This window comes from Balaenoptera physalus (assembly GCF_965194825.1).
Source record: "Balaenoptera physalus genome assembly, chromosome: 18".
Taxonomy (NCBI): Eukaryota; Metazoa; Chordata; class Mammalia; order Artiodactyla; family Balaenopteridae; genus Balaenoptera; species Balaenoptera physalus.
The window spans coordinates 29,501,691-29,520,641 of record NC_138899.1 but is presented as its reverse complement, the minus strand read 5'-3'; the positions used below and the strand labels follow the sequence as shown (position 1 = coordinate 29,520,641).

Genomic DNA, 18,951 nt, shown 5'->3' with positions numbered 1-18,951 from the left:
GGTCAAATATAATTTAGAAAACCTACCTTTCAAACCCTGCGTCTTTATCCTCCCAAAGGTCCAGGCGCACCCGCTCTCCCGCGGGCCTGGGTCATTCTGTTCAGCCCTTTCCCAAGTGCCCTCTAGTCTCAGGGTCCTTGTACATTTGAAGGCCCGCTCTAGATCCCTTCCGGTCCTCTAACTCCTGCTCCCTTCGCACTCGTATTCGCCCTTCACAATGCAGCACCCAGGTCTCCTCCCCCGGGAAAGCTTCCCTGACTCCTCAGGTGGGTGGGGCTTCGGATGGCCCCTTCCACGTGCCCTAACGCCCAACACATTCTGACATGACGCGTCTGTGAGTGATTATCTAATCTCTGACTTTGGTAAATAGTCTCCTGCACTGCAGAAAGAGGACGGAAGAGAGGGTAGTGAAGAATGTTTAGCAATCATCAAGTCAATGGTTATTGGTTGTGCACCAGGTATTCATTCGGCCGCGCCGGGTAGAAGAATAACGTAAGACGGAATAGACTCCACAGAGCTTTCAGTGTAGCCCGGTAGGCAAGGGTCAGAAGTCTGAGCAGTTATCAGATCGGTTTGAAGTACAGACTGTCAATCAGTATAAATCAGGCGAGATCTTTGTTCTTGATAATAATGTTTCCCCTTTTGTGTAACTACCCGATGGGCTTTACAGTCTCCTCATGGATGTGTGTCATTTTTACTTTGAAATGTTTATGTCTGCTGAACAGTTATCTCATGCATGTCAGTGTACTGAAATAAGATCAAGCCCCAGACCAGCTCACTTAACTGCAAGTACAGATTGTGATACTGAATATATTTGACCACTCTTTTTTTGTTTGTTCTTTGGTATAAATAATAGCTGACACAAAAGTTCCAAGTTCCAAAGCTGAATTTCTAGGCGGCTGGGCTACTATTTGTAATATCAGTGTCAAAGCCCTAAAGAAACCAGTCTCTTTTTTGTAAATCCAAGAAAAGCCTTTTTCATATCAATTCTGTACATATTTTTGTATCATTACTTTGTTCATCATATCAGCAAATCCTGTCAGTTTTGCCTTCAGAATTCTTCCAGGCTATTAACATGTTTCACCACCTCCCTGCCATCACCCGGGACCAAGCCACCCATCACCTCTTGCATTGGCCTCCTAACTGCTTCCACCTTTGCCTCCTACAGTCTTTTATCACCAGAACAAAAAGAGGGATCCCATTATAACCTAAGTCAGATCATGTCACTGTGTCCAAAGCCCCTCATTGGCTTCCCATCTCACCAAAAGTAAAAACCAAAGTACTTTCATTGCTTACAATACTCTACAAGATTGGAGCTGTCCCACCAGAACCTCTCAGACGCATCCCCTGCCACTCTCCCAGGAGCTCCATGCTTTAACCACAGTACCCCCACCCCCTACTGTTTGCTCAGGGCCTTTGCACTTCCTGCTCCCTGTGCTGAAAGACTCACTTCCCCTCCCCCTCTTATCTTCCTCATCTTGTTCAGGTGTCTCCCTTCTCACCTTCTTCAGACCTCTGCAGCAAGACCTTCCCTTGATCACCCTATTTAATATAGCACAACCCCGCCCAAGCAGCATCCATTTCCCTGCTTTATTTGTTTACTGTTTGTTTCCCCGCATTAGAATATAAAGTCCAAGAGATCATAGATTTGGGTTTGCTTGATTCATCACCACAGCCCCAGTGCCTAGAACAGAACTGACATATAATAGACATTGGATAAATATCTGTTTCCCACTTGTTTATTCCACCAATATTTATTAAAGGTCTACTACTATGTTCTAGGCAACATGTTAAAAAATAATAATCTCTGCTTTCTTGGAGCTTCCAGTCTTGTGAGGGAGACAGATAATAAATATATAGATGAGTAAATCTACTTCAGGTAGAGATAAATGCCATGAAGAAAATAAAATTACGAAATGAGATAGAGGGACTGAGTACGAGGATACTAGTTTATATAGACTGGCTGGGAGCCTCTCCACGAAAGTGGCATTTGAGCTGAATAATAAGCAAGAAAGCCATGAGAAGTTCTGGAGGAAGAACATTCCAGGCAGAGGGCAAAGCAAGTGAAAGGAGTCTGGGTTAAGAATGATTTTGGTACATCTCACAGTAGAAGTTGGTCTATTGTATCATCTGCTTGTGTCTCCAGAGTACCCTTGAAGAGATCAGCACAAGCTCAAATGTGAGCCATACTAGACACTACCTTCATTCTCCATCACTTAACGTATTCATCCTCTATAGGCTGGTCTACTGCAGGAAGCCATCAGGATTTCCTTACAGAAGTCTCAGTTGTGCATGAGAGGAATAATAATGAATGAAACGGGATGTGAGACTGAAGGAATAATTTTCTGGTTAATTTTGTATGTTCTATTTCCTGCCTACTGGTTGGTGTCATGAAATTCAAGAGGAAATAAAATAGGGAACTTTAATGCTGGGACTTAAAGGCCTGAGTGTTTATAGACGAAGGGAGGGGCCATAACTCTTTAGCTTCTTCAATGGGTTAAATATGCTTAATTGTCAGAGGATAAGGGAGGATTTGGGAAGCCACGAGCTCTGTGTCTCATCTCAATCCAGCTTCTAGTGATGGATACGTTGATGGTCATTGTTTCTTTTCAAGTGACTGTGTACTTTCTTACATAACAGACAGCTGTCCTTTTATCCTAAAGTGTAGGGTATTGGAAACATCTCTGGACCTACATTCTCATCTGATTTGTATCTCTTCCCCCACCTATTGCCTTCCAATCAGCTTCCCACCCTACCTCCAATGCACGTAGTAAATATTCTGAACACCAAAGATTTAAGAAAGGAATGAGGAAGATTACGAGAAATATAAAGTTAAAAGGGGAGGAAGAACTGGGGTGAAATGAAGTGAGTGCCTCTGAGGACTGAATAAATCTAATATATGTGAAAACAGTCTGTAAGCTGTAAAACACCATTCAAGTGTCAGAATCAGTATTTTCTACTGTCTATCATGCTCGACAAGTCTACTCAGTAAATACTGAATGAATAAATGAATGGCAGAAACATTAAAATGAATGCTGTGAGGAAAGGGGAGAAGAGACAGAATCAGAAATTGTCCCAAACAAATGTTTAGCTCATTCATCATCCTCCCAATATGTGTGAATCTTATCTGTATGCAGGCTTTAAAAATCATTGACTTTTTGCATTCAGGGAGAGAAAAGAATTAGATACAGAGAGATTACATAACATTAAGCTTAAATGAACCAGGGGGTAAAATGATCTTAATGAAGATCTGGTAAAAGATATGCCAATAACTAATCTTTAAAAAAGAGAGTGAAAATGTTATGTGAGGGACATTGCCGAAATACTAGGTCTAGAAAGTAAAGTCCAACATCACTATTATGTGATTTTTATACCTAAGAGAACCAAACAGAGAAACAAAAATTAATAATGTTGGAAATTTTTAAATTTTTATTTCCATATCCTTATAAACAGTATCTGAAGCTTTTCCAGGAAACAGGTAATGATATGATAGCAAGCGTTTATATAGCACTTACTGTGTGCCAGCCCAGTTAATAGAACTATACGAGTTTTAGCACATTTAATCCTCACGATAACTCCATGGGGTTGGTACTGTTATTACCTGATTTTTAGAAGATCATGAGAGCAAATAAGTGGTGGAGCTGGGATTTGAACCCAGGCGGTCTAACTTCAAAATTTGTGCTTTTAAATACTGTGTGTGTGTACTGTGTATGTAACTATGTATATAAAAACACTTCTATGAGTGCTTTATATGTAGGAAAGAAATAGGTTCTATGATTTTCCCCACTTTACAGATGATGAGCCCAAGGCAAAGAGAGGTTAGGTAATGTGACCAAGATAATGCAGCCATTTAGCCCTGCTAGGCACAAGAACTGTGTTCTAACGTCCATGGACTTATGATCTACAGGATTGGTAACCAGAAACTCAAAGTAGCTGCTGTGAAAGAATTAGGATTAGGAAGGAGTTAAATCCTTGGCTCTCATTTCTCCTTCTATCGATGGCACAATCTTGCCTCAAGTAAGAATCTCCAAGGACACATTGAGCCCACAGACAGAATGGACACATTGTTGTCCTACTCTTCACCCGAGTCCTACACACAATAAATATATGATTTTACTTCTGGCTCTCTATAATACCATTATGGTTTACAAAGCACCAGGTTTGTAGTATGTTTACTCAGTTTTATTCTGATCTCATTTACTGTGGACTAGGATAAAGTGAGTCCATGGAAACTGTTGAGACCTAGGTTCTAGTATTCAAAAGCAAGTAGTATCTACTGGTCTTCTGGAGCTTGTAAAATTGAACAAGTATATTCTACTGTGGCGTTAGATGTCACACTGAGCACAAAAATAACTGGCCCTCAAGCACACGGGTGATTCTGGAATTTCTGACAGAGGCTAATTATTAACATCACTGATGTTTCATGTGAATCTGAGGGTTTCGGTTTCAAATTGTGATATTAAACGTAGAGGTTAATTATAAATGAGTTATCACATTCTATTCTAGTGCTTCACTGTTTTGAGGGCTTTCATATTGTCAGGTTCACTTGATGATCACAATTTTGGAGGATGTTATTCAACAGTGTCACAAATGAAGAAAGAATCTCAGAAAGGTTAGTGACTGACATTGCCTCTCAGGTAGCACCAGAATGCAAGTGGTGCCTTTCAGGTAGCTGGGATGCAGTGCTGGGATGCAAATGGATGCTTCCTGACTCCTCATTCAGTGCTCTTCAAACTCCTTAGCAGCCCTATCAAATCTGCTCCATTAATACCCCCAGTGAGGGCTGGCACTCAAAATAATCACCTTGGGGACTCTAGGCTTATTTGAGAGATGTCAGAATCACCCACCACTTTTGGCATATCTGTTTGGGAACTTTCTTCAGGGCTAGTTTACACAAGAACATCATTTCATTAATTTACACCTATGCCAAATTTTGGGTTGATCACTTTTTACAAGGCTGTAATACAGGGCACCACACTGCAGGACACACCCAGATGCCTGAGAATAATTAGGACAAAGCCAGTTTTCATGAGTGTGAAACTAAAGTAATGATTATCAGATAATCAGTAAAGACTATCACCTTTTGACACTGGGTTTTAAAGATCTCATCCCTGGAATTCCCTAATCAGCTGAATGGCATTGAGTTTAGGTTACTCAGAAAGAACAAAGGCTGATTCAACTTCAAAGATTTTAATATGTGGTTCCAGAAAGTCTGCATATTTCACTGTGTGTACGTATGTAACTATGTATGTAAACATTTTCACATAATGGGCAACTACTTATGTAATTGTAAGATCATTTGTTTGATATAATTAAGGGGGGGAAAAACACCTTTCCCCAGTTTGCTTTCCAGAAATATGCATAATATTTCACAGTAGGGAAATGGCCTCAAACTATGCTAAATTTTAAATTTATATTACATAATGGGATTTGTTTTTAGAAAACAGGTTTCTTTTCCTACAGTAAAGTATAGATGAGAAAATCATACACATTGGAGTCGGATGAACCTACGTTCTTCTTCTGGCCTTGTTACTTAAAATCTAAGATACTGGGTGAAGTTATTTAAATATTCTGAACTTTAGATCTTTATCTTATAATGGAGCAAAAACACCTGTTTCATCAGACTTTTGTGAAGTTAAATGAGATGATATAAAGCATTTCATTTCACACTGTCCAGCACATAACGGACACATCATAAACATAAGTTTCTTCCTCTACCCTCCCACTCCCCTGTTTCCATTGACTTCTATAACCCAAACAGTTTCTTGTTGAGTGTGCTTTCCTTGCTCTCCTCCTAGCTTTATTTCTTTTACTTGGATGTCATCCAAGTACTGTCTTCAGTACTATCTATAATGGACCAGGGTCAATGGCATTTCATCTGCAGTTCCTCATTCTTCCCAGGAGTCAGTCATTTCTCACAAATTTGCTCTTTGGTTGGAAGATGTAATCAAAATCTAGATAGCTTGGGACTCTCCATTTCAGAGCTTATTTCTCATCCTAGTCTTTGCATCTCAAGTGACAGTTACTAACATAGCTTAGTTTTATCTCTAACTAAAAACTCAGCCTGATGGCTAAACCTTGAAAGCATGGTCTCGCTGAAAGAAGCCAGACACGACAGGCCACATATTGAATGATTCCATTTCTATGAAATGACCCAAAGAGGTAAATCCCTGGAGACAGAAAGCAGAGCAATGGTGACCAGGGACTGGGGTGACAGGAATGAGGAATGACTGCTTATGGGGGGGCGGGATTATCTCTTGTGTTGATGAAAATGTTCTAAAATTGGTTCTGGTGTTGGTTGCACAAGTCTGTGAATATACTAAATAAAAACCATTGAACTGTGTACTTTAAGTGGGAGAATTGTGTGATATATTATCTCAATAAAGTGGTAAAAAAAAAACAACTCAGCCTGCCATTGGCAACACCTGGGAGAGAAAGTCTAGGTAGAAATAGGCAGAGGTGCTGTATGGAGGGGCCTAAAAAACTCCAGATGTCCTCAGAATCCTAAGAGAGTGACTTCCTCCAGGAACTGATGAAGATCCAAGACTAAAGAGGGCAGAGCAGCAAGAATGCCATCCCAAAGGGCAACTGTGGTGTTTCCCCATATCTCCCAGGCTGTGAGGAGGCACAAGAGGAAGACACAAAGGCAGACTGCATCACTGTAGCAGGTATTACTGGAAGAAATATCAACAGTGCAGGGGATGTTTAGCTCCTCCTTACGTGTATTCAACATCCCTTCAAGTATTTATGACGTGGCTGCTATGTGCCTGATCTTCCTGGAAGTCATGGATGGTCCATGATTTATGAGAAAGTATGAAATATCAAAGTGAGTGGCCAGTAATGGCAGGAGCCATCAGGAGTTCCACATGTCACATATGAAGATCACACGGAGGGAAGTTACCTTCCTTGTCAGTCAGTATTCTCTAAAGAAACAGAACCAATAGGATAGATGTCTGTATATACAGTTGTATCTATATGTATTAAATGATAGATATACAGAGAGAGAGGTTGATTGATTTTAAAGAATTGTCTCACATAATTGTGGAGGCTGGTAAGTCTGATGTCTGTAGGGCAAACCAGTTGGCTGCAAATTCAGGCAAGAGTTGAAGTTGCAGTCTTAAGTCTAAAATCTGTAGGGCAGGCAGGGAAGATGGAAACTCAGGGTTTCTATGCTACATTGACATGGGATTCCTTCTTCTCTGAGAAACATCAGTTTTTTGTTCTTATGGCCTTCAGTTGACTGGATGAGGTCCACCTGCATTGTCAAGGATAATCTACTTAAAGCTAACTAATTGTAAGTATTAATCGTGTCTTCAAAATACCGTTGCAGCAACATCTAGACTAGTGTTTGACAAACAGCTGGGCACCATAGTCTAGCTAAGTTGACACATAAAATTAACCATCATAATTTCCAAGCAGTGTTTTATTGGAAGTGAAACTGAGCTTCTTTTGAGGAAAGATGCCTATTCATCAGCAAGAAGCCACAGCTTCATAAGCTATAAAAAACTGACACTATACTCGTGTTTAATGTAAGAGCATCTGTGGTTTAGTCTTCTTAGTCCCCCTGTACTTATGATTAAGTTTCAGACAGACTTGTGGAGTCCAAGCTGTTTTTAACAGAGGAGCTATAGTAGTTCCACTCTCAGCTTTATTAGTTTGGGAGTGGAGGAGACCCTCTACTGTATTTATAGTACCATGAGTAGAGATAAACTAGGTGTTTTGGATACATTGCATCAGGTACATAAATGCTCAATCATTGATGAAGATATTCTCTATTATTTATTAATCTATTATGTATCATTTATTATGACTCTATTTAAAAAGCATGAAGCGATCACAGAGGAAGGAAGCATTTTGTAACTAAACTGACAATGCCCAAATTCCCTCCAAAAATCACTTTTCCCACCCCCTACAGATCTTTCTATGTCTTCCATCTATATGAACAGCATGTCAAAGGGTTGACCTTTCCTACTCATGAATGAGACAATCAAATGTTCTGCTTTCCAAGAAGAGAGAAAAAATGGTTCCCAGAAAATAGAGACTAGAAAACTTAACATTCCTCCCCATAAAAATTCCATAATGGATGATTAAATAGACTGTTTTTGACCTTTTGAGAGAGAGGGGGAGGGGGGGGAGAGAGAGAGAATTGCCTTCTGGAGACAATACGAGCTCACCCTGAGTAAGTCAGGTCAAACAAAATACTTTCCCTTCTTGGACGGCACTGTTAATCTCATGAACTGTGGTAATACTGTAGACACAGTATATTATATTTTTGCAAGGATTTCACAGCTCATTCATGATATCTTTTTGGACAATGAGAAATGTAAGCTGGATAATAGTTTCAATTAGATGGACACATTGTTGATAAGACAGGTCTATTCAAAGATTGTTGATGAATGGAACAATGTCAAACTGAAGAGAAAAGCTAGAAATAAGATTTTGTTTTAGCCCTTTTCTACTGAACTTTTAATTTATCAACAATTAAGTTAATCAAAATTAAATGAATCAAAATAAAAAATTAAGTGCATATGTGGGAAACATGCTAAAAAATATTTATAGATGACACGGATCTTGGTGGGCTAACCAATCCAACAAATAGGGAACTGACATTCCAAATCATTCACATGGGCTTCAGTAACAAAGAGAAACAAACAAGAGAGGATATAATAAGGATAACTGTAAAGTTATGCAGCTGATTAAGATATAGCTTAGCAGAACTTCATGTGAAAAATTATCTGGGACTCTGCATCAGCTGCAAGTTCAAGAAGCCAATAAGATGGCATGGCTGTAACACACGCATGCACACACACCCAAATACAATAGCTTTTAAAAGTTGGAAAGGACCTTAGAAATTATTCAAGTCAAATCTCTCACGTTGCAGAGAAAAGCTGAGCATGCAATAATAAAAACACAATAACTGACAGTAAAACTACATCTGGTATTTATGTATGTTTTACTGTAGACATCATACTCTTTAAGGTTACTTTATTGTGTTCTTGATTTGCATGTCTCTAATGATTAGCGATGTTGAGCACCTTTTCATATATTTCTTGTCCATCTGGATGTCTTCTCTGTAGAAATATCTATTCAATTCCTTTGCCCATTTTTTAGTTGGGTTACTCGTTTTTTTGCTCTTGAGGTAAAGGAGTTCCTCATATATTTTGGATATTAACCTCTTATCAGATATATGATTTGCAAATATGTTCTCCGTTTCTGTTGGTTGCCTTTTCATTTTGTTGACTTTTTTCTTTGCTTTGCAGTAGTTTTTTAGTTTGCTGTAGTACCATTTGTCTATTTTTGCTTTTATTGCCTAAATAAATTGCCTAAATCTATTCATCAGCAGATAAATAGATGAAGAAAAGGTGGTATATATACATACAATGGAATATTATTCAGCCTTTAAAAAAGAAGGAAATCATGCCATTTGGGGGACAACATGGATGAGTCTGGAGGACACTAGGCTAAGTGAAATAAGCCAGACACAGAAGGACAAATACTACATAATATCATTTATATAAGGAATCTAAAATAGTCAAACTTATAGAAGCAGAGAGCAGAATGTGGTTGCCAGGGGCTGGGAGAAGAGAGGAACAGGGAGGTATTAGTCAAATGACACAGTATTTCAGTTGATAAAATGATGAAATGATGAATATGTCCTAGAGAACTACAGCACATCATAGTGCCTAGAGTTCACAACACTGTATTGTATACTTAAAATTTTGCTACAATGGTAGGTCTTATGTTAAGTGTTCTTATCACAAATGATAATAACAATAAGTAAAGAAAAAGAGTTACTTTAATAGGCACGAGTGTATTTTCATAGAGTGTAAGCAAGGTTGTGAGGAACCTAAAAACCATATAACAAATACAAGATGTCAAGAGTTTTTTTGTGTTTTTTTTTTAGCCTAGAATGTAGTAGAGTAGCATAGAAGGGAGTACTATTAGAGGCAGCATGGCAGCTGTATTCTTTACAAAATGAAAGGGCAAAACTAGAGCCTACAAATAGAAGTTCTTAAAAGGAAAAGTTCAGGTTTAGCTAAAGGAAAGTCTTTTGAACAACTAGTGCCACCCACTGATGGGAAAGGCCACTTCAACAAGAGCTGGTTTCCCATTCCTACTGTAGATCTAAGCTATAGACCCACCAAAGACAGGCAACAGAGAAGGGATTCATGATTTGAGTTAAGAAGCTGTACTAAGTGATCTGTACTTCCTTTCTATTTCTAAGATTCTACAATTTCAGAGCACAACAGGTGCTGTTTCTTTCTAACCTTGTCTCCCATTTTCAGGGACCTATACTTTCTATGCAGTTTTTCTTTACACTTAAAATTTTCTAAGAAATAAATTCTAGGGCTCACTTCGGCAGCACATATACTAAAAATTAGAACAATACAGAGAAGATTAGCATGGCGCCTGAACAAAGATGACATGCAAATTCGTGAAGCATTCCATGTCTAGAGGGGATTAGCAGATACAGATTACTATATATAAAACAGATAAACAACAAGGTCCTGTTGTATAACACAGGGAACTATATTCAATATCCTGTAATAAACCATAATGGAAAAGAATATGAAAAAGAATGTATGTGTGTGTGTGTGTATCTGAATCACTTTGCTGTCCACCAGAAACTAACACAACATTGTAAATCAACTACACTTCAATTTAAAAAAATGCATTCCCTTTACCCCAGCAATTTCACTTCCAGAAACCCAGCTTGAAGAAATATTGGCCCATGTGCAAAAGATATACATACAATGAGAGTTGTTGTAGCTTGGTTTGTAATAGCAAAACCACAAGGGGTTGGGGAATTCATAAATGTACATCAATAGGAGAATGGCTAAATAAATTATGGAATAACAGAAAAAAAAGAAATAAAGTCTATTAATTTTTTAAAATGAAGCAGTCAAAAGTTCATCAGCTCTCTGATTATTTACCCTTGGTCCATGTCCCAAAAGGGTCTACCACCCTGCATTCATAATTGTTTACAAATATCTCATCCACAGAGATACTAAAAATAGAAAGAAACATTTCATTTATCTCAGGAATAGTCCCAATGAGTGACATTGTCATAATCTGGAATTTTTAACTTAACCTTACCCTTACCCTTAATATAAAGCCAGGTGTCCTTAATATATATCCCAAGGACAGTGGGATAGTTTTTCCACAGTTAAGAATTTTATACATATTTGGATTATCTGATCCCTTTTCCTGAAACAATCTTCATCACCCTTCTGACTCTTCTAGCCATCTAACTAGAAGTTACACTGACCCATCCTATGCTGCCTAAGTATTCAGGGATGCTGTTTTGGGCAGTGGAAGTAGCTGTTGAGTGCCTATCACGCGTAAAGAGCTGTGTTGAGTTCTGGGTCTACAGCTCTGTCTAAGGCAGGCAGAATTCCTATCCTCAGCAGAGAATTCAGACAGAGAACAAACTAATTTTACAATTAATAAACAACTCTATGTTTATTACATTCATAACGTGCACTCAACAAATATTGGTTGAATGAAAGAATGAACTCAACTGATGAAGAAAATAACTTGGACTTAATTAAAATTTTCCTTTATACCACCTAGGAAGAGTTTACTAAGAAAAAAAGAAATCGAACAACGTATGCATATTCAACCTCCTTAAAACTGAACATCTTTTAAAAACACTGGAATAACCAGTTATTTGATAAGTTTCAAATAAGCTGTATTTTTTATTTAATATTTCTCCTGAGTTATACAGCAATTTTAACCAACCAAATGATTATCCCTGAATGCTTTGTCAGAGCACTTTAGGAAAGCTAAATATATACTAATATGTGTTAGGTATTTAAATATTCTGATCAAACCTTCAGATATTCAATCCGAGAAGCAGTAACTTTTTTTTTTCTGTCCTATCAGCAGGATAAGGCAATAACAATGCAGGAACATCAAAAGGCATATGTTTTCTTCCTCCAGCTACTCAGGTGAAGCTAAGAGTTGGATTTACCCAGGGAGAGAGTTGAAGGTGTAGTCAAGGGAGTGATTAAAATGATGGAATGAATCCAACCTGTGCGAGGAGGAAAATGAGGCCACGCGTAGGGCCTGCTGAAAATAGCACTTAAAGACATGGGATTACTCTTCAATATTCTTTTCTCCTCAAAGGAGGAGTTCAGGGAGCCAACAGAGCATATAATGGGGTTTCCAGCCAAGAGGGGATAAAGGGAAGATGGTTCCCCACCTCTCGCCTTTGCAGTCTCTCCGTATCTCTTTAGCCTCCTTTTTTCACATCACATGTCTGAAGCCCGCAGCTCCGAGCCCACCATGAGAGCAGAGCCTTTCCAGCTTCTCCTGCATTCATCAATATTTCCTTCACTTAAACTCTCTTTCGACCTTCAAAAATAACCTTTGTTGGTGACTTGCGCTCTTGCTTGTATGAAAGAGGTTGAATTGCTAGATTTGATCACTATGTTGTTTCTCTTTATTTCTGTCTGGCTGAACACTAATGTCCTATTTCCAAAGTTAGAACAAAAAAGCAGGTGTTTATTCCTATGATCAAAATAGGTTCTTAATGGGGAAGCTAGATGCAACAGATCTGAGTAAAACAAAAACCAGTGCTGGTTTTATTCCCGGCTTACCCTTGATCCTATTACAGTCAATGGGAGTAGATCTCACCACTCCTGACCTTGGCACGTGCTGGTGGCAGAGAGGAAGGCAGACAACACCTGGCAACTCAGCTGTCCCAGAGGTGCCGTCCAACACTTTCACATCAATCTCTTTGGCCAAAACTTAGTCATGTGGCCTCATCCAGGGCAGTGACATAACAGGGGTGGGCAGGTGAGAGCGATCTACCTGGAGGACTAACAGGCGATGGGACAGCAGGCCACCAGCAGGGCCAGCAACACATCTATCCAGTCAGTGAAACATTTTCATCCACTTAGTCTCAAGGCGTGTTAGAGTCACCAAAAGACCCTTATATTCATATTTTGTTGCTATGCCCAAATAAAAGTTGATCTCATGGGCTGTCACTGTGCCACTTTTCTGTTTACAAATCTGACTCCCCTTCTCCTCCTTACCAGCCCCACTTCACCCTAAACTTTAAGCCTCCACAAAATAGAGGCCACTTTACTTCATTTTTGTACCTGAAATATATGAGCTCGCCCACTAAAAGTTTGTTCAATGAATAAATGAATGAATGAGACAGTGAATGAACAACTAAACCGGATGGGTGAATCTGAGGGAAGAAGTGAATAAATATGTTCCAAATATCTAATTTGCCCGGTTGGCTCGTTCTAATTTTTAGATCACAATGTATTTAGCTTCTAATTATTTCCTGCCTCATATATTTTTATCCATTGGGGAGAGAAAATTTTAAAATTTCAACATTTAGAATTGGTGAATTTCAAATCAGATGCCTTGGTAAAATGCATGACTCTTTTCTCGAAAGGGCCTGGTAGACATAAATATGAGGGTGGTTTATGTCCTCTTCATCTTCAAAAATGTTTACTGTGCATTCACAGGCAGAGGGTGGGAGAAATGCTTCCAAGAAAGTTAAACAAAAAGTTATCTTCTACCTCAAAATATTTAGCAGGACATTATAAACAGATGCTATACATAAACAGATGCTATACATTTCCCTCTTTCATGGATGTACATTGTATCAATAATAATACCTTTGGCTGATTAATAATACATAATTCATAACTCAGAATTTTCTATTTTTAATCACCTCACATGTAAAATTGTTTAGATTCTACAATATATCACCTTTTCAGAGAGAAATCATGGGTAAGTCAACTATCTTTTTAACCCTGTAGCTTCCTTCCATTAAGAAGAATTAACAGCAACTAGAGGTATTGAGAGTCTTTGGTTTTCTGACACCTGGTGTGGGATGATACTACAGAAAGCAGAAATAAACTTCACTGTCTACGGTGCTGAGTGCTCAAGTGGGTATGACGATAAGTAAGTATTCGAGGTAAAGCTGTATCTTGGGTTTAAACAGTAGCCAGGAGATTGAGAAGTTTGTTGCTTTTGCATGCACAACATTCTTTTGAGACTAGATTCATATGTGATGGAGGAAGAGTAGCACCTAGTGGTAAAAAGTATCAGCTGCACCCACCGGGGAGCTGACTGCAAGTCTTCCAGGAAGTACTTCAGCCACATTTTTAAAAAACACATTTCAGGCATCTTAAATGCTGGTATCTTTGATTCCCAAGATGGTGTTTGTCACGTATGTCAGTTACAGATTTGAGGCAACTTAATGTGTTTGAATATTTTCAAATAAACTGTATAGATGATCAATATATCCAAGAATTTAGAAAAAGACCCTAAACTTTTCACAGATACCCGAAGCATGTATAGTAAAATGTACAGGTTAAAATAGTATATTTCTTAGATGATCTGAAAGTTTATTTAATTATTACTTATGTAAGTCTACTAACATATTTGAGCGAAAGAGTGCTGCTTTCTTAAGCAAGAAGTTGTATTTTACTGAGATTATTTCGAGAACTTGGAGGTACCTGTAAATAGCTACTATGAAATTCTCATTTTTTCCAGTGATGGATATCGTAAACATAATACAGTATTTCACACACTTTGGACACACACTAAATTAATAATTGATATATTATTCCAACTTATATAGTGGAAACTAGTTTTAATTATATAGCTTATATTTTGGTTGACGATAGTGGTAAGGAGAAATAATTGGAAAAATTATGAATAAGCATTTGTGCATACTTCAATTCCTAAATTAAATGGAAATTCAACTAAAATTTTATTCCCTTGGTGGGAGTGTAATCATATGAATGTGTCATCTGTCCTTGAGACCCTGACATAAAAACAAAAAATTGTGAAATTCAAATCACACCTATTTTTTTTTGTAAGATGCTCACACTGTATCTTTTCTTTTTTAAATTAATTAATTAATTTTTATTTTTGGCCGTGTTGGGCCTTCCTTGCTGCCCACGGGCTTTCTCTAGTTGCGGCGGGCGGGGGCTACTCTTTGCTGCGGTGTGCGGGCTTCTCGTTGCGGTGGCTTCTCTTGTTGTGGAGCACGCGGGCTTCAGTAGTTGCAGCACACAGGCTCAGTAGTTGTGGCACATGGGCTTCGTTGCTCCACAGCACATAGGATCTTGCCGGACCAGGGCTCGAACCCATGTCCCCTCCACTGGCAGGCAGATTCTTAACCACTGTGCCACCAGGGAAGTCCCACATATTTTGTTTTTATTCCCCAAGCTCCTTTTTCTAGTAGCAGACATCACACAGGCGTGCACACACACACAGGGCAGGCCAATCACCATATCCCACCCCTCGGCCCTTGGGAGTTATTCCAAGATTGTCCAATCAAAGTGCAGCTTCCAGAAGTGATGTCTTGAACCAGAGCTGGCAGAGAAGTCCACTCCTTCCCTTTTAATGGGCAGCTGTAAGAGGTGATGCTCCAGTCATAAGAAACTTAGCACAGCAGAGAATGAAGTCAAATAGAGAGGAAAGGAGAGGAGAAAGACCCCTTAGGACAGGAGTCTCTTGTTGTGGTTGCTGATGTCCGTGGCTCCTCTGTCCTGTTCCTGCTTCTCTCCCCCAGCTTCTCTTCCCATAAATCTCTTTGAGACAAAATTTACTTTGAGATAAGTTTCTGTAACCTAAAGAGAACTGACATACTGCATTTTAAAAATAAGGCAGGGACTTCCCTGGTGGTGCAGCAGTTAAGAATCTGCCTGCCAATGCAGGGGACTCAGGTTCGAGACCTGGTCTGGGAAGATCCCACATGCCGTGGAGCAACTAAGTCCATGTGCTGCTACTACTGAGCCTGTGCTCTGGAGCCCATGAGCCACAACTACTGAGCCTGCGTGCCCAGAGCCCATGCTCCTCCACAAGAGAAGCCACCACAATGAGGAAGCCCACGCACCACAACAAAGACTGAACCCAGCCTAAAATAAATAAACAAATAATTAATTATTAAAAAAAAAAATAAGGCATAACTATGGAAAAGAGTATGGAGGTTCCTTTAAAAACTAAAAATAGAGCTACGATATGGTCCAGCAATCCCACTCCTGGGCATTTATCCAGAAAAGACTAAAACACTAATTCAAAATGATACATGCACCCCAGTGTTCATTGTAGCACTATTTACAATAGCCATGGAAGCAAAATAAACAAAATCTCAAATAAACAACCTAACCTTAAACCTAAAGCAATTAGAGAAAGAAGAAAAAAAAAAAACCCCAAAGTTAGCAGGAGGAAAGAAAACACAAAGACCAGATCAGAAATAAATGAAAAAGAAATGAAGGAAATGATAGCAAGGATCAATAAAACTAAAAGCTGGTTCTTCGAGAAGATAAACAAAATGGATAAACCATTAGCCAGACTCGTCAAGAAAAAGAGGGAGAGGACTCAAATCAATAAAATTAGAGCTCTGCAGCTGTGCCTGACGCCATATTCTCTGCCCCGTCAGCGGTCTCAGGGTTGTGCTGGTGGGAGGGAGTAGGGCCCACGGCTCTATGAGTGGCCCCGTGTGAGTGGGGCTCTGCTGGACTTTCTGCAGGAGTTGTCGGGCTGCCACCTGCTAAAGAAGAGGATGTGTCACCCATACCTGCTGCTGGAATTTCTCCCCGGGCAGAGAAAAAAGAAAAAAAGTGTGAGTACAGAGAGCATTAACCAGGATGGCGGAGTACAAGGACGTGCTCTCACTCCCTCTTGCGAGAGCACCAGAATCACAAGTGGCTGCTGGACTATCATTGACAGGAAGACCCTGGACTTCACCAAGGAGGATACCCCACATCCAAGGACAGAGGAGAAGCCACAATGAGACGGTAGGAGGGGCGCAATCAGAGTAAAATCAAATCCCATAACTGCTGGGTGGGTGACTCACAGACTGGCGAACACTTATACCACAGAAGTCCACCCACTGGAGTGAAGGTTCTGAGCCCCATGTCAGGCTTCCTAACCTGGGGGTCTGGCAATGGGAGGAGGAATTCCTAGAGAATCAGACTTTGAAGCCTAGTGGGAATTGATTGCAGGACTTCTACAGGACTGGGAGAAACAGAGACCCCACTCTTGGAGGGCACACACAAAGTAGTGTGCGCATCGGGACCCAGGGGAAGGAGCAGTGACCCTGGGGGAGACTGAACCAGATCTACCTGCTGGTGTTGGGGGGTCTCCTGTAGAGGCGGGGGGTGGCTCTGTTTCACCGTGGGGACAAAGACACTGGCAGCGGAGGTTCTGGGAAGTGCTCCTTGGCGTGAGCCCTCCCAGAGTCTGCCATTAACCCCACCAAAGAGCCCAGGTAGGCTCCAGGGTTGGGTTGCCTCAGGCCAAACAACCAACAGGGAGGGAACCCAGCCCCACCCATCAACAGTCAAGTGGATTATAGTTTTACTGAGCTCTGACCGACACAGCAACAGTCAGCTCTACCCACCACCAGAGCCTCCCATCAAGCCTCTTAGATAGCCTCAACCACCAGAGGGCAGACAGCAGAAGCAAGAAAAACTACAATCCTGCAGCCTGTGGACCAAAAACCACAGTTACAGAAAGACAGACAAGATGAAAAGGCAGAGGCCTATGTACCAGATGAAGGAACAAGAAAAAACCCCAGAAAAACAACTAAATGAAGTGGAGATAGGCAACCTTCCAGAAAAAGAATTCAGAATAATGATAGTGAAGATGATCCAGGACCTCGGAATAAGAATGGAGGCAAAGATTGAGAAGATGCAAGAAATGATTAACAAAGACCTAGAAGAATTAAAGAACAAACAAACAGAGATGACCAATACAATAACTGAAATGAAAACTACACTAGAAGGAATCAATAGCAGAATAACTGAGGCAGAAGAACAGATAAGTGACCTGGAAGACAGAATGGTGGAATTCACTGCTGCTGAACAGAATAAAGAAAAAAGAATGAGAAGAAATGAAGACAGCCTAAGAGACCTCTGGGACAACATTAAACGCAACAACATTCGCATTATAGGGGTCCCAGAAGGAGAAGAGAGAGAGAAAGGACCTGCGAAAATATTTGAAGAGATTATAGTCGAAAACTTCCCTAACATGGGAAAGGAAATAGCCACCCAAGTCCAGGAAGCGCAGAGAGTCCCATACAGGATAAACCCAAGGAGAAACACGCCGAGACACATAGTAATCAAAGTGGCAAAAATTAAAGACAAAGAAAAATTATTGAAAGCAGCAAGGGAAAAATGACAAATAACATACAAGGGAACTCCCATAAGGTTAACAGCTGATTTCTCAGCAGAAACTCTACAAGCCAGAAGGGAGTGGGATGATATACTTAAAGTGATGAAAGGGAAGAACCTACAACCAAGATTACTCTACCCAGCAAGGATCTCATTTAGATTCGATGGAGAAATCAAAAGCTTTACAGACAAGCAAAAGCTACGAGAATTCAGCACCACCAAACCAGCTCTACAACAAATGCTAAAGGAACTTCTCTAAGTGGGAAACACAAGAGAAGAAAAGGACCTACAAAAACAAACCCAAAACAATTAAGAAAATGGTCATAGGAACATACATATCGATAATTACCTTAAACGTGAATGGATTAAATGCCCCAACCAAAAGACATAGACTGGCTGAATGGATAAAAAACAAGATCCATATATATGCTGTCTACAAGAGACCCACTTTAGACCTAGGGACACATATGGACTGAAAGTGAGGGGATGGAAAAAGATATTCCATGAAAATGGAAATCAAAAGAAAGCTGGAGTAGCTATACTCATATCAGATAAAATAGACTTTAAAATAAAGAATGTTACAAGAGACAAGGAAGGACTCTACATAATGATCAAGAGATCAATCCAAGAAGATTGATCTTAAAATTTGTATGGAGTCACAAAAGACCCCGAATAGCCAAAGCAGTCTTGAGGGAAAAAAATGGAGCTGGAGGAATCAGACTCCCTGACTTCAGACTATACTACAAAGCTACAGTAATCAAGACAATATGGTACTGGCACAAAAACAGAAACATAGATC

General features: G+C 39.8%; 1 long non-coding RNA gene across 1 annotated transcript in view; it reads right to left on the bottom strand.

Moving 5' to 3' along the window:
- Positions 1 to 13,574, bottom strand: part of LOC309647481 — a 214,518-nt gene extending 200,944 nt beyond the window's left edge. The window contains exon 1 of the long non-coding RNA XR_014256068.1: positions 27 to 13,574. This is a non-coding gene — a long non-coding RNA (uncharacterized lncRNA). The remainder of the gene's footprint in view (positions 1 to 26) is intronic.
- Positions 13,575 to 18,951: the final 5,377 nt, after the last annotated feature.